The 16,540-nt window shown below is 44.5% G+C and overlaps 1 long non-coding RNA gene across 1 annotated transcript; it reads right to left on the minus strand.

The window, feature by feature from the left end:
* Positions 1-6,507: 6,507 nt before the first annotated feature.
* On the minus strand, positions 6,508-10,092 carry LOC111828104. The gene is made up of 3 exons (XR_002831882.1): positions 9,993-10,092; positions 9,268-9,375; positions 6,508-7,834 (listed from the first exon to the last, which is right to left on the minus strand). It is a non-coding gene; the product is annotated as an uncharacterized LOC111828104 (long non-coding RNA).
* Positions 10,093-16,540: the final 6,448 nt, after the last annotated feature.

Genomic DNA, 16,540 nt, shown 5'->3' on the forward strand with positions numbered 1-16,540 from the left:
ACTTTCCTGGGCCAGCCTGCAAATTGAGGGCTCCCGCAAGTTACTCTGCCCACTGAGTGATATGACATCACTGTTACTTACGGAAGGGTACCGGCTAAAATCACCGCACGTGAAAAATGAATCAAGGTAAGGTTCAAAGTTTCAAAAGTGAGGACTTAATCCACTGCAGGTCACCTTAAAGGGAGTGGGTGAGCAGGTCATGTTTCCCGGGTGAGGGCGGCCCTCGCATCCCCGTGCCCGCACAGAGCCAGCCCCGGACACCGGTTTGTCTAGTGCAGGGTTTCTCAATCTCGGCTCTGTTGGCATTGAGGACTGGCTACGTCTTCATGGGGGAGACCTGTTCTGTGCTTTTTCGAATGTTTGGCAGCATCCCTGTCCTCTACTCACGAGATGCCAGTAGCACCTCCCCTATTTGCGACAACAAATGTCCCCTGAGGGCCAACATCATCCCTGGCTGAGAACCACTGGAGTGAAATGTCTATAGTGGGTTTGCGGGGGGGGGGCGGCTGCGCGGGCAGAGAACCTACGGAGGTTCTGGCTCCAAACTTCCTCCCAGGGCTACCTTTCCTAGTAAACCTCTGAAGGACATTCATCTCACGTATTTTACAGGCATGGGTTCCAAAGGAGGAGAATAAACTGGGAAATACTTTGGTGAGCGTGCAACATTGGTGTTTATTTACAAGGCTGTTTCAACTTGCAGCTGTGACTGAATTTCTGCCGGATAAAATGTGGGGATTTTCTAAACCTCAGACACAGATGCTACGTTCACAGGAGACCCTTGTCCTCGGTTAAACATTGTGACCGGCCAGTAGCCTCCACAACAGACCTCCACAGAGCATTCTTTCCGAGCCCATTTATCACCCTCTAGTCTAGTTCAAGGCATTGTTCCAATTCCAGGGCCTCCTCGGCAGGGGGCCCTTTAAAAGGCAAATAACTTAAAAGGATGAATGAGTGAAAGAATGAATGGAACCTCTCCATTTCGCATCACCTTTTGCTGACCCCAGTGGTTCAGACTTACTGTGTATAAGCTCTGCAGCAGCCACCCACCTCCCCATTCAAACAAACAAACAAACAAATAAATAAACAAAAATAATGGGCTGCGATGGAGACATACCAGGCCAAGGATGTGTTTCTTGGTCCACCCTCCGCCACCCACCCCAGCGGCTCACTGCTGCCCCTCAGATCGCCTTCTCCAGAAACACACGGGGACAGCCCTCTGAGCCGTCAGAGCCTCTTACCTTGAAAATGCGCAGAAACTGGTTCTTCCTACGTGCAGGGAACTAAAGTGGCTCCACAGGGAGTCGAGACAGGCAACCCTCCATCAGCCACACGGAGACACCAAAGCGTGGCCTGAGGTCCAGCTGGAACCCAGAGGGAAAAGCCGGTGGGAAAGGAAGACAGGAAGTCGGTCAGGGAAGGCGGGCCCAAAAGGAGAGGGCATTTATTGAGCACTTACTCTACACCTCACATGAGCATTTATTATGCACCTCACACTTCCTTCAAATGCTACCTCCTTTTCTTGTCATCAGGGAGGGAGATGTTATTATTCCCCATTTCGTCAACAATAAACTCCGGAAGTTTGGCCGGCTGAGTCTAAAACTAGGTTGTCCACGGCAAAGCCCGCGCTCTTTACCACGCCTCGGGCTTCCTGCCCTGGCTAGATCGTTAAACCACCTGATACGGATGCCCCAATCTTCACCAATTAAATCAGAACCCTGGCAGTGCAGCAAGCATGCTGTTTTTGTAAAAGCCCCAGGTGAGCACAGTGCACCTTCAGGATTGAGAACCACTGCCCCGCACAAGGAGTGGAGGAGGGCCGTGTGGACAGAAGGGCCAGGCGGTGCGCAGATGCTGCCCGTTCAGTTATCCACCCACAGAGCTGCACTGTGCTGGGGTGGGGGCTCCCCACACCCAGTCAGTGAGCACTAGGAGCACTCTTCATCTGTGCAACATAAAATGTTCTGGGACGATAAAGCCACAAACACTGCGTGCTGTCTGACCTATTCCAGCAGAAACTGCTTTGCATCCTGGGCTTTTCCATATAGTGTGCACTCAGGCAGGGGCTCCCCAGGGGACACTGGGCAATGACGGAAGCATCTTTGCTTCTCACCGCTGGGCAGGGTCGGGAGGTGCTACAGGCATCCAGTGGGTGAAGGCCAGCGATGCTGCTAAACATCCTACTGTGCACAGGATGCCCCCACCACAAAGAATCACCCAGTCCCAAATGAAAACAGTGCCGACGCTGAAAACCCCACTCAAAGAGCAATAGTCACCACCGGGTAGACACAAACCCTGGAGTACCACCCTCCTCCAGGTCAGAAGCCTGTCCCTGACCAGGCATGTTTCAAAGAATCACAGAATCTTGGAACAGTAAGAGACTGAGAGACAGGCCAACGGAGACCCAGGCTGTTAGGACAGACCTAGAACAACGCTACACGCTGTTTCCCAAACCACATGTCGCGCTTGGCTGGCTGCACCTGCTGCCAGGTAGTGCCTGTGTAGCAAATGCACTGAGAAAGGTATTCCTTACTGCAAACGCCTATCGTTGGTTTAACAAGTATGTGTTGGGTGCCCAGTAGGTTCGGGGCACAGTGCCTAATTTCCCTGCTGCACTGTTCCCCAGCCCCCAAAAGCCCTCTTTGTGTTCAAGCCCAATAGAAGATGCAGGCAAGACAGGCTCAGAACCCAGCAAATCACCCCCAGCTGGGTTTATGGTGCTTTTATTGTTTTCTGGCTCATTGGGTAACTTGGCAACCTGGGATCAGGTATGCAAGGAAGTGAAGGAGACCCATCCAAGAATCACACACAAGGTTGGGGCAGGGGAGCTGCACATGTGAGGCTCTGCCCAGCCTGAAGCCTTGGGCAGGTGCCCTGCATTCCTTGCAGGCTGCCCAAAGCTGCCCTCTGCCCCCAGCCCAGCCCTGCTCCCAGCCCCCTCCCACTTCAGGCAGGTGACAAGGCAGCTGATTCTGGCCACTTAGCCACCAAGCATGGGTTCCACCTCCCTCTCCTCCCCCCTCCTCAAACCCTCCCCTCCTTCTCCTCCCTCTCCCTCTCTTCCTCCCCCTCCCCCATCTCCTTCCCTCCTTCTCCACCCCCTGCCTCTCCTCCTCCTCCTCCTCCTCCTCTCCTCTCCTCCTCCTCTCCTCCTCCTCCTCTTCTCCTCCCTCTTCCCTGGCGCCCACACTGTTATCTACAAGAATAAGTGCTCTGTTGTAACTTGCCACAGAAATGAAAACTGCTCAGGGGAAGAAATTGGGAACGTTTTGTACTACAGGGTCACAAAAGATTTAAAAGTCATTCTCTCTACTGGAGGTCTCATTTACACTGGGCAGAAACAACAACAAAATAAAAACCTGTCAAAGGCAAAGACTGCAGAGGCAAGACTAGTGGGGCGGAGAGGAGAGGGAGAGGCAGCCACACGAAGCTGCCATGTGGGAGACATTGAAGGCCGAGTGCTGGGGTGCTGGTGCTGAGTGGTGCTGGAGGAGGGGTGCTGGGGTGCTTCCCCCTGCCCAGCGCCCTGAGATGCCCCTGGTGCCTGCAGACCACTCCTCTCCATGCCAGGAGCACCGCTCCCTGCACTTCCACTCATCCAACGAAACTCCTGGCACAGCTGTCAGCTGAAACCTGACCGGAGACAGCTCTGGTGTAAAGGGGAGAGGAGCCTAAGCCACCTGCATGGCAGGGCCTGTGACCACAGCATAAGCTGCCGGTGTGTCACCTGACTCTCCCCATTCCACCTGCACGTTCTTTCCTCAGGGAGCCTCCTCTAGTTCCCCAGATTCATTCTGTCACTCAACAAATATTTATTGAATGAATAATATTTATTGAGTGGCCCCCAAAGATTAGGTGCCCTTAAGTGTAGTCTGTCATAGCAAACTCCTCCTATTTGACAATATATATATGGTGATTAATTAACTACTCAGTAATTATTATATATAGTATTACAGATATCTCCCATTTTTTCCCCTTTACTCACTTCTTTCCAGCCCCTACCCACCCCCGGTCTTCACCACCCTAGTGCCCGTGTCTGTGGGCTATGCGTATAAGTATATAAGTTCTTACGTTTATCTCTTCTTGTCTCCCCATCCTAACATCAAGGTATGTCAGTCTATTCCCTGCCTACATGTTTTGGGTCTTATGATCAAGTCATTTTAGTAATTATTTCTTAGGGTCCGTTCCCACACCCAACCCACCAGCTTTCCAGAATACTGAGCTACATGAGGACAGGAGCCAAGTCTATCTGGTTACTTGCTCTATTCCATCACCACTGGGGCCAGGACTATTGAATGAATGAGGGAACAAATGAATGAGCAAACTGTCCATCTAGGTCAGCGCTGCCCATTAGAAATGCTAGTCACAAAGGCAAGCCACATGTGTCATTTAAAATTTTCTAAAAGCCACATTTTTAAAAAAAATGTTAAATTGCTAGGGATGTAAAGTATAGCATAGGAAATATAGTCAATAATATAGCAATAACTATGTATGGTGCCAGTGGGTACTGGAAATATGGGCTATTGGGGGGAACATTTTATAAAATATATAATTGTCTAACCACTATGCTATATACCTGAAACCCATACAAAATAATATTGAAAGTAAATTGTAATTAAAAATTAAAAATAAATTTGAAAAAGAAAAACTTTTTAAAAAAATTTATCTTTATTGTTGAAAGTATTACAGATGTCCCCTTTTTGCCCCCCATTAACCACCCCCCCTGCTCCCACCCCCTCCCCAGGTCTTCCCTGAACTACTGTCTGTCCCGTCCATGGACTATACCTATCTGTACTAATAATAGCCTAGGTAGTCGTCACACCCTCACGTCGTCAAAAGATGGCCATCACAAGATGGCCACACGCACAGCAGAGGTGGAGCCCGGTGGCCATTGTGTGCAGTGAGGCCTGGGGTTCCTGCGGCTCCACGTGGCGTGGAGGAGGTCAGTCCTGGCGGAGGAGGCGGGTCGAGGCAGGGGAGGGCAGTTGTGGGCAATCAGGCTGGCAGGGGAGTGGTTAGGAGTCAGTGGTCCCGGATTGTGAGAGAGATGTCCGACTGCCACGGGGATCGGGCCTAAACCAGCAGTCAGACATCCCCCAAGGGGTCCCAGATTGAAGAGGGTGCAGGCCAGGCTGAGGGACACCGCCCCCCATGCACGATTTCGTTCACCGGGCCTCTAGTATGCATATAAGTTCATGGGTTAATCTCTTCCTGTGCCCACCCCCCCTTCCCTCTAAAATACATGAGTCTGTTTCATGCTTCAGTATCTCTGGATCTTTTTTGTTCATCAGTTTATTTTGTCCATTAGGTTCCACATATGTGTGAGATCATGTGATACTTGTCTTTCTCTGACTGGCTTATAAGAAAAACTTTTTAAAAAATGGCTGGGCACTTTCTAACAGTTGTGATCACTGCCTATATATAATTTTGTATCCAGGTTTTTTCAGTTAAGATGAGAACTTAAATTTTTCTCATACTCATAAAATCTGTAGATGTGAAAAAAGGGTAAAATTAATTTTAACAACATGTTTTTATTTAACCTATATATCTAAGATATTGTCATTTCAACATTTAATCTACTTGAAATAATTACAAAAAAATATGTTTTGCATTCTTTTTCTCATATGAAGTCCTCAGAATGTGGTATGTGTTTTACTCTCACAGCATATCTCTATTTGGACTAGCCTCATGCCAAGGGCTCAATAGCCACCTGTGGTGAGTATATTATATTAGACAATACAAGTGTGGGTTTCGCTAGGGCCTTCCTGGTGTGCTTGTATTCTGCTATATAATCTCCTCTATACCAAGAGACTATATGGCCTCTTGCTTATGGTCTTGTGTTAGATTGCCTGGTTCGAATCCTAACTCTACCACTTACTACTTGTGAGACCCAGGACAAGTTATGTAACCTGTCTGTGCCTCAGTTTCCTCTTCTATAAAGTGGGAGTGCTAAGAGTATTTACATTATGGGAGATATATCAGGAACAATAAAGCCCTTAGAACTATGCCTGCCACACAGTAAGTATTCAGTAATATTAGCCATTTAATATTTTATCATACACTAGAGGCCCAGTGTATGGATTCATGCACCGGTGGGGTCCCTCGGCCTGGCCTGTGCCCTCTCGCAATCTGGGACCCCTCAGGGGATGTCGGACAGTTGGTTTCAGCCCGATCCCCACAGGCCAGGCCAAGAGACTCCACCAGTGCACAAATCCGTCCACTGGGCCTCTAGTACGCATATAAGATCTTTGGTTAATCTCTTCCCACCCTCCCCTCTCCCCCTTTCCCTCTGAGATTCATCTTTTTTCCCCCATGTTTCCATGCCTATGGTTTCTGCTCCTGCATTGAGCATCTGCCCCCTGGATGGTCGGATAGTAAGATGGTCGGACGGACGCTTAGGCTTTTATATAGAGAGATGTGTATCACAAACAGACATTTATATCCACTTCTTGGCGGTAGAGATGGGAGGTAGCTGGTAGGACAAAAGAAAAACCAGTATCCATTTAGAACTGCATTCTGAACATACTCTTTTATAAACACAGCAAGACATATCTTAGTGAAAAAGACTGATTTTGGACATGCAGATTGTACAGGCCAGAAACAACTTTTAAGCGCACATGGATAAGAGAATTTGCACTCTGCTGAGGCACACGTTATTGGTGAGATGAGACGTTCTGGTTTCAATAAAAACCTTTTGCAATCTTGTACAGGTTGTTTTAATGCCTTTCTCTCGTGTTAAATTCAAGTTCTGCTGTCCAGGACACGCAAGTTGTCTCTTTTCCAATCCAACACAGAAAGCAAGTGACATTTACGTTTGATTTCCTGTCTGGGACAGAAAGCCTGCTCAGGCAGGCGGAGCGCTCAGCAGGTTGCCGGCACCGGACAGATGTTTTCCTCGCCCCAATGGCTGTCATGGTGGCCTTGGAGCAGGAGGGTGCCACATTTGAAACAAGGTAATAACAGCTACCTTACAGGAATGTTGTGAAATGTAATTGAAATCATGTGAGTGACAATGCTTGACCCAAAGTAGGTACCTGATCAATATTTCCTTAGGAGAACGCAACCTGAGGTCTGTGTCTTATTAACGATGCCACAGTCTCATGGAAAGCATCTTCTTTATTTCGAGCTAAAAATGTGTTCCTATCCTGCCCTTCTTGACTATGCAGAATGAGTCTAATCTCTCTTCCAAGAAGCCCTCAACTATATGAGAGTAACTTCCCACGCCTTCTCCACTACACGTTCTCTTTTCCAGCCCCCAAGTCCCAATTTCCTCCAACAAGACAAGAATTTGTTGTCTTCAAAGTAACTAGAAGCATCGGGGCATTAGTGGATCCCAAGACACACCTCAGCACCAATAACGTGCCTGTAGCCTCAGAGAACCCACCCGGGGATTTGTGGGAGATGGATAAAGTTAACCTCGTGATTAGCCTAATGCTTTCTTTATTACGTAAAATTCAAGGAACTTTTTCCATGTGCTCTCCCCGCTCCCAACACGGACTACAGATGCTGTTTTGTTGGAGGGAGACTGTTGTGGGATGAATACATTCTTCACAGTTGAAACCCAGCTCTGAACCTTTGAAGTGACATTTATTGTGGTCTTGGGAAAGGTTCGGTGGAGGTGAGGAGTGACAGCTGAGGGTGATAAATCAAATGCAGCTCCGTTTTCATTTAAGGGCAAGCTCTCCTCCAGTCTGCCCGGCTCTGTCATCAGCCGGTGCTAGCAGCTTGTGAGTTCTTATGTAAATGGTAAACAGAACAGTGAATGGTGACAATTTCTTCAACTGCTAGGTTGAGCCGTCAGCTCCCATTCTCTCCTTAAACGTGACATCTTAAGCTCCTGGTTGGAGGAGAGTCATGTTAACAAAAACATTTCAGGGCTAATCCTAATCATAAAGCCTCTCTCAGGAATGATGCCACTTGTGCAGCAGGTTCACAACACACCTCGTCTGCTCTGCCTCCTCAGCCCTGAAGTGAAGGTTGCAATAATCTAGCACCGACTGTCCAATACGGGAGCCACTAGCCACACGTGGCCACAGAGCATTTGAAATCTGGCTAGTTTGAATTGTGATGGGCTGTAAGTATACAATAATACGCACAGGGACTCAGCTGGTTGAGTGTCGTCCTATGCACCAAGAGGTCGCCGGTTCAAATTCCTGTCAGGGCACATGCCAGGGTTGCGGGCTTCATCCCCAGTAGGGGGCGTGCAGGAGCTGATCCATGTATTTCTCTCTGATTGATGTTTCTATCTCTTCCTCTCCCTTTCTCTCTCTCTAAAATCAATAAAAACACATTAAAAAAATAATTCACATAGGATTTCAAAGATTTAATATAAAAAACTGTAAAATAGCCCAATCGGTGTGGCTCAGTGGTTGAGCATCAACCTATGAGCCAGGGGGTCATGGTTTGATTCCCGGTCAGGGCACATGCCCAGATTGTGGGTTTGATCCCGGTGGGGGGTGTGCAAGAGGCAGCCAATCAATAATTCTCTCCTATCATTGATGTTTCTCTCTGTCTCTCTCCCTCTCCCTTCCTCTCTGAAATCAATAAAAACATATTTTTTAAATTGTAAAATATCGTATTAGTAATCTAAAAAATTCATTTTAGATTACTAATAAGATATTCATTTTATGTTGGTTTTGATAATATTTTGGATATATTGAATTAAACTAAATTATTTTTAAATTAATTTCGCCTTTTTACATTATTCAACGTGGCTGCTAGAAATTTTTAATTAGATATGTCTTCATAATGTGGCCGCCATTACATTTCCATGGAACAGCACTAGTCTGGAGGGCAAGGTAGGAAGCTGGAAATCCCACATTTCTCTGGCCCTTCCTCCGGGTTCAGACTTAGGAGCAAAGGGGCTACATCAGAAGGTGCCACTGACTTTACTGCTTCTTGTTGGTTAGACTGCAGCAGTGGTCCTCACACTTCAGTGAACGTAAGTGTTATGGATTGAACTTCCCCCAAAACTCATATGTGGAAGCCTTAACCCCTGTGACTGAATTGGAGATAAGGCCTTTAAGGAGGTGATTACACTTAAATGAGGCCATAAGGGGAGAGCCCTGATCCAACAGAACTGGTTCATAGGTTGACGCTCAACCACTGAGCCACACCAGCTGGGCAAATTTAAGTCCTTTTATTGGAAGATAACTCCTGGGGGTGGAGGATATACTGTCATAGTGCAAAGGCTAAATCAGGGGGAGGATTTAAAAAAAAAATTAGCTGAGCTTGGTCACAAATGAGAAAGTAGGCTTAATTCGTTCATACGTGAAAAATACTCTTGAGTCTGAAAAACGGCTCTCCACAATGTATTCTTCATTATTATTATTCATCAGTGTCAATGTGTGGCTTGTTTTCAATTCTTCTATATCGAAGCTAGTGAGACATGATGGTAAAGTTTCAAGACAACATGAAGTTACTAGTGCCTCTTGTTAGAAAGCAGCATTTTTCATCCCAGGGTCATGCACCACCATTTCTCTTATTCATTACTGATGCAACATCAAGCTGTGAGCTTCTGCAGGGCTGAAAATAATTCATGCAACCAATCTTCTTTAACAAACTAATCATCTCTCCCCTTCAGGAAGTACAAGCTATGGAACACTGGGGATGATTATGAAAAATAACAGTATTTATATAAACCTACTGGGCTCCACGATTCCTTCAGTACAGTTAGGGAAACTTTAACTGTGGTTAAAGATCTTTCCACTAAAACTCTCATGGAGACAGCAAGGGCCTGCCACATCATTTGGACAGAAGTTTCCAAACATTGTTCTCAGAATCCCTTTCCACTCTTACCAAAAGCATTAAGTACCCCAAAGAGCTATCGTTTACATATATTACAACTATCAATATTTGCTATATTAGAAATTAAAGCTGAAAAATTTTTTAAATGAATTCGTTAATCTTATTTTTAAAAACCTATTAGCATTTTTATAAAACACACTATATTTTCCAAAACAAAAACATTAGTGAGAAGAATGGTATTGACTTACACTTTTGCAAATCTCATGCCTGGCTTCATAGAAGACAACTGGATTCTCCTATCTGCTTCTGTATTCAATCTATTACAGTATCACACGGCATATAGCATCTGAAATGAGAGAGAGAATGAGAGTGAAAAAGTATATAACAATTTAATTTTATTGCTAAGATAGTTTAGACTTCGTGGACCCCCTGAGAGTGTCTAGGGAACCACTAGGGTTCCATCAACACATTTTGAGAACTGCTGATTTGGGATAAGACTGACTCCCATAAATGAAAAAATAAGCTTAACTATCTAGTGAAGAAAGTGCTAGAACTAGAAGAGTGAAAGCTAAATAGAAGTAGAAAACATAGTATCTGTTTTAAGGGGGTTAAAATGTATTTTGCAATAGAATAGTGGGGCATATTGCATTACTCTTCAAAATATCTGCTGCTCCTCTTACCAGCTTCTCCTAAGTGGGCCCTCCCAACAGAGACTCTCCCTAAGGGACGAGTATACTCTTACCACCCTATTGTGTTCATGTCTGACCATCTGAAATGTGAGTGGATTGACATGTGTTACTTCTGTGCAGAAGCTTTCAGGACCATTGCATGATTTCCTCATCCATCATTTCCTCTCCCATCACACTCACAAGGCAGCATGAAGCAGAGTGGCAATCAACCCATGAAATCCATGTAATAAAGTAGTCGTCCACTGAAATTTTTGGAGCTGTTTGTTACTGCAGCATAACTTAGCCAATGGTGACTGATAAAGGTGGGATAAATAAGTACAGAGAAACTTACATATTGAACAAAGTATCATAGTAATTATTCCCACATATTAAAGAATAAGAAGCCAGAGATGATCTATGCCAGCATCCTCAATTTTTTTAATTAAGTGTAGCAAGCACTATGGAGTCAGGCCCTATGCTAGACCCTGAATATTTAGGGATGAGTAAGATATGGTCTCAGTATGGAAGGCAGTGGTAGGAAGCATGGCTTTGACATTAGACCTAGATTGCAAGCTTAATTCTGCTACTCACAACTGTAGGACCTTAGCAAGTTTCTCTGGATTTTATTATTCTTATTTATAAAATTAGGATAATATTACCTACTTCAGATGATTGTGAGAATTAATCGATATGATTAAACTACTAGTATATGGCAGATAGCCTAGCATAGTGTATATTTTCAATAAAGACTGCTTTCTTTTCACCTTTGTCCCCCCATCTTCCACCCCCAATCCCAGATGAGGTCTTGGGATTATAAACATAGCTCTATTAACAGTTTCTCAGTTACTTTTCTAAATTTTAGTCTTTCCAAAAAATAAAAAAATTATATGGACAACATACATATAAACCAGGGGTCCTCAAACTTTTTAAACAGGGGGCCAGTTCACTGTCCCTCAGACCGTTGGAGGGCCAGACTATAGTTTAAAAAAAAAAACTATGAACAAATTTCTATGCACACAGCGGTGGCAAAAACACCCGGCGGGCCAGATAAATGTTTTCGGTGGGCCGCATGTGGCCCGCGGGCCGTAGTTTGAGGACCCCTGATATAAACACACAAATATATTCATTTAGTCTGTCACTCTAATAATTATTAAATACTGTACTCAATTTACAAATGAGAAAACTCAAGCAGTGAGAGGCTGAAAAACTTCCCCAAGATCATATACATCAGCACATAGATATTTACCTCATTTTTTAAATGGCTGATACTATTCAACATATTGATAGTTTCCTTAAACATTCCCTTTTTGATAAACATTTTCAAGTTGCATTATGTGTTTATTATCACAACAAAGGAACAACCTATACAAATATCTTTTTATACATATGTAATAACATTTGTAGGATAAATTCTTAGAATTGGGTAGTTAGGTCAAAGAGTATAGAAATTTCAATTTGGGTAGATAACTGAAATTGCCTTTCAGAAAGTCTTTGCCGATTTATACTCCAGCCCATAGGGTAGGACATACCTTTTCCCGAGTCTCATCTCTGCTATCATCTTAATCTTCAGTGGCTTATGCCTCTGGATCAGTGTTTACCAAGCTGTCATTGGGCACAGCTTAGGCAAGGCTGCTGCACAGGGAGCACCCCCCTTTTTGTCCTTGGTGGGTTAATGCCTTCTTTCTCTGCTTTCACCCACAATGCATTTGGCGAGTCTGGCTAGAAGTGGGCTTTGTTCTGCTCTGAACTACACAAGAATAATTCATCTATCTGAAAGGTAACTTGTATATTGATCCAGAGACATTGCAGGAGTGTAGCTTTTTCATTGATTATTTGATAATGGGTCATTTCATTTCTATCTACTTCTGACTTCTCTATCTAACTCAGATAAAAACCCAGGTAACCCTGAACACATAATTCATCTCAGTGAAAAGCATTTTGCCTGCTCATTCACATTAGCTCAAAAAGTGACCCTGCAAACCTCCAAATCATTCAGAACAATATGAATATGGCTCTTCCAACCTGCCTTGTTCTTGTTTAATATTTGGGCAAGAAACTAAAGGAGCATTTATTTTGAAGCAAATTACATCTCATATTTTCTTGGAATGAGGCAAAAGCAAGCCTAAAACATATTTCAACTGAGTGAATCCACGTTGACAAGAGCACTTGTAATCGCTTTCACTGTGTGTTCTTGGCCAATTTACAACTACATTCATTGAATTAATAATGATCACCTAAAACTTGCAGAGGCCTAATACCCAGGGCTCTATTGGAAGGTTACTGCCCTGACATTTAAATATTTATTGATGATAATTGGATGACAGTTAGGGATGGGCTCAGCCAGAAATAAATTCAATCTGCTTATACAAGCACCCAAGCCAAGAGTCCTCCTCAGGCCATGTTGATGCAGTACCAGGAGAAATGGGGGTGAAAAGAACTTTGAAGACATGTGAAAACTAAAATCTTGAGTCTTATCATTGCTTTGTTGCATTAAAGGTAAAGGTGAACTTCTTAAACATCATTTTTAAACCAAATTGTCCACAAAAGGGAAACAAATTTGGAATTGAACACATTGCTTTCCTGGACTCTGAAATTTCCCTCCTATTTCAAAAAATATTTGAGTGCATTAGGCATCCAATCTGTATAGAGACTAAAAGGAGACTCAGGGTATGGAATGGAAGAAGTAGAAGGTAGAGAAAAAAAGGCAAGAGCGGGAAAAGAAATTGATCAGGAAGAAAGCACTGAAAAAAATTATTGTAAAAGATCCTTTTCAACCCATGACCTACCTTGTTAGCACTTAGAGACATTTAATCATTATTTCCCCCCAAGATGATTCAGCCTGCTGCTTCTACCTGACAAATAGAAAAATTACAGAGCTAATTTAGGTAGCAGTGTTAACCACCTTCCTGGAGCATTTATTAGCCAAGATATGCCAGGTTATGCTGCAGTAACAAAGAATCTCAAAATCTTAGTGACCAAAAACTACAAAGGTTTATTTCATGCTCATACCACATGTCCATCTCAAGCTGCTAGGGCATTCTGCTCATCACAGTTACCCAAGGATGCAAGCTAACAGAACAGCCAATCGCCCTTTCAGGAGAATCTGTGACTGAATGTTCTGGCTTGGAAATAAATGGCACTAATGACTACCATGGAGGCCATGCTTAAGGCTTTGAATCCCTTCTCTGCTTCTCACTATCCATGTGAACTTGAAAATGTTACCTTTACACTTGGAGGCTCAGATTCCATATCTGAAAACCAGGATAATACAATTGTAGCACCTAGCACATATCTGAGGCTCAATGGGCTTTTGGGTTTTACCACATAAAAAGACATCCAAAGAGCCCAGTGGGTCCACACAGCTGTTTGCTTTTGCTCACTTGTACCATATTATACACAAAATTCCTTAAAGTATATGCTAAACCACAATGCTTGCATGTCTCGAGGCTCTCACTGTCACGCACTGTGGTTTCTAACAGCTCAACAGTTCAATATCGTACATGGTGAAAGGTGACCTGAAGGTGACTGAAGAAATGAGCCAAGATTTCACATCCAACTTTGTATTTCCTGATTTCCACTACAGTCCATATTCACTGCCGTGTCTACCTCTTGTGTCTGGGGACAAAATGGGAGAATAATATACTGCACCTCAGGAGAGCATCTTTGTCAGCAAGCTTTTAGACAAGGATCAGTAAGCCAAAAGGTTATTGTCACTGTTCATATGCAATGATTACCCTTCACAACTGTATTTCCATGATAACTAAGAAAATTAAAGAGATTCAAAAAATGATTGCTACTATAATAAAGCAGAAAGATAGTTTATGGAACAATGTGTTTTAGGGAAGTGTCATGGGTGGAAGCAGGAGAGGGACCCATGCTTATCTCCAGGGAGAGAGGGGAGACCCCATGGATGGAGCAGGCAAGCTGCATCGGGCCTGACAGGTCCCATTTCAGTGTTATGGGACCAATAAATTGGAGAGAGAATTTAATACCTATTATTTTAATACTTAAGAATTTTTTTAAATTCTGTATCTATGAATTTTCAAGGAGGACCAAGTGGTTTGTGCTAACCCGAAGATGTCATGGCTAATACTCTGTGAAACAAAACAACCCACTTTCAAGATAAAGAGAACAACATTCAATATAATTTCTTCATGTTTTTAAATGAATAACCAATTAGCAATCACTCAGTCATGAACCAATAGCACTTACTAGGCTTCCCTTAGTGATTTCTCAGAAATATTGGGAGATTAACAGGATGTGATTAATCAGACTAAGCCTATAAGCTATTTCCAAGTACTTGTTCCTTTTTTCTGTCACATGACAAAGTGGGCTGCAGCTAACAATGTCTGTGATCACAGTGGATGACCACTATGGTTAAGTGGAAGCTGGAGGGGCAACAGCAGTTGGCAGGGTAGGCTGGTATCACATACAAAGAAGGCCTTGTCAGTCAGCAACCCTCAGATCACACATTTCCACCTGCTGTGCACATCTCCTTAGCTGTGCTTGTTGAGAAAGATGCAGCCCAGTAAGTTGGTGACTGGTCCATGGTAGGCTCCAGCAATGAGGATAGACACATACGGGCATGGAAAACTTGTAGGGCAGGTAGAGGCCCGTCCTAACACATAAGCCCTGAAACAATTATGTAACAGTCACCAAAGTCATTAACTTGTTATCCGTGACCCTCAAGTCAAATGGAAGAGAACAGCTTCACTGCACCAACATGGATTAAGGCAACTCCTTGGCTTTTTGATTGTCAATGAGCCTTGATTCAGAAATTACAAAAGAACCTCTTCTGCTGGAGTCCTGAGCAGACTTGTAGCTCTCAAGACTGCAAGTGCCTCCCTCCCATCCTTGTGTTTTTCTGGCCTGGGTCGCAGTGGCCACTTCGGAAATGGGCACTCAGCACCACCACCATCCACATATCCATGTACCTGTTACAGGAATTAAGTGGTTACCTCCCTCTAGGCAGGAACTAAGCATCAGACAGCCTGTGTAGCAGCTGTAGCACCTGTACCGTGAATTCCCTAAAATGCTTTTGTCAAACTGATGATATATAGTCTTTGCCGGTGTCATGGCCTTGCCAGTAAGTACCGAGATATACCAGCTCACACTTCCTGTGAGCACGTGGCTTTTCCTGTTCCACAGAGTGCCAGGGCTTGTGGACTGCTGCAAGGGAAGAAGGGGGAGATAAGGTCAAGAGGGTAGAGCATCCGGCCCACCTCCACACCAAGGCTTCTGTTTTCTCTGTTTAATACATCACGGCTACGGTTTTTCACTTGAAGAGGGGTCTGGTTCTTTTCAAAGTTTGAAAACCCAGGAGATGCCCAGATGATGAGAAAAGTAAAATCAGTAGGTAGTGTGCCTCACACCGAGAAGCAGCCATGTGGACAGCAGTGTCCTAGGTTTCCAGCGTTAGGTATTTCTCTTTCTCGACAGGGAGCATTAGTTATCTCTCAGCACTCCAAGAAAAACCAGCAACCCTGAGTACCTCTACAGCCTAATGGGGCCCCCTACTCGATTAACCTTAAAAGGAAAGCTAGGTAAGGAAGGAGAAGAGATGTGAACAAAACAAGGAGAAAAACAGCAGCACGCTGCCACCGTGGAAACGCTGTCCTGTTCCTTCTTCGGGAATTTACCCCGCCGTCTTCACGGGAACAGTCAGGCCCAGCTACTGAAAGTTTCACACAGACGGGAGGACACTCAGAGACAAAGGAGCCGAGTGGATTTGCAGTCAGAGGCCCGAGGAGGCCTATCCACTGACAGTCTTGCTGAGTCTCCGGACAGAGAGAAACTAGACCCCAGGCTGAATCATCTGCAGTCAATTCTGGATGCACCTCCAGACAAAACAGCAGTCAGACACCCTGGCACCAAAGATACGACCAAGAAAACACTGGCAAAAGATCTGTTTACAGGTCCCCAAAAGAACTCGTAGAAAAAGGCTTCGACTGCAAATGCACCAGACTGTTTTCATCCTGGCTGTCCCTGCAGCATACACAGCCTGAGGAGCAATGGCCCTGTGCTGCCTCAGTGTTCATCCATCAGGCAACAAAGGGTACCCAAGGTGGGAGAGCAGGAACATTTTCCCAGAAAAAACCCAGACTCCAAGGTCTAAAGGGTTCAAGTTA

The sequence above is a fragment of the Myotis lucifugus genome, unplaced genomic scaffold (assembly GCF_000147115.1).
Source record: "Myotis lucifugus unplaced genomic scaffold, Myoluc2.0 scaffold_284, whole genome shotgun sequence".
NCBI classification, from domain to species: Eukaryota; Metazoa; Chordata; class Mammalia; order Chiroptera; family Vespertilionidae; genus Myotis; species Myotis lucifugus.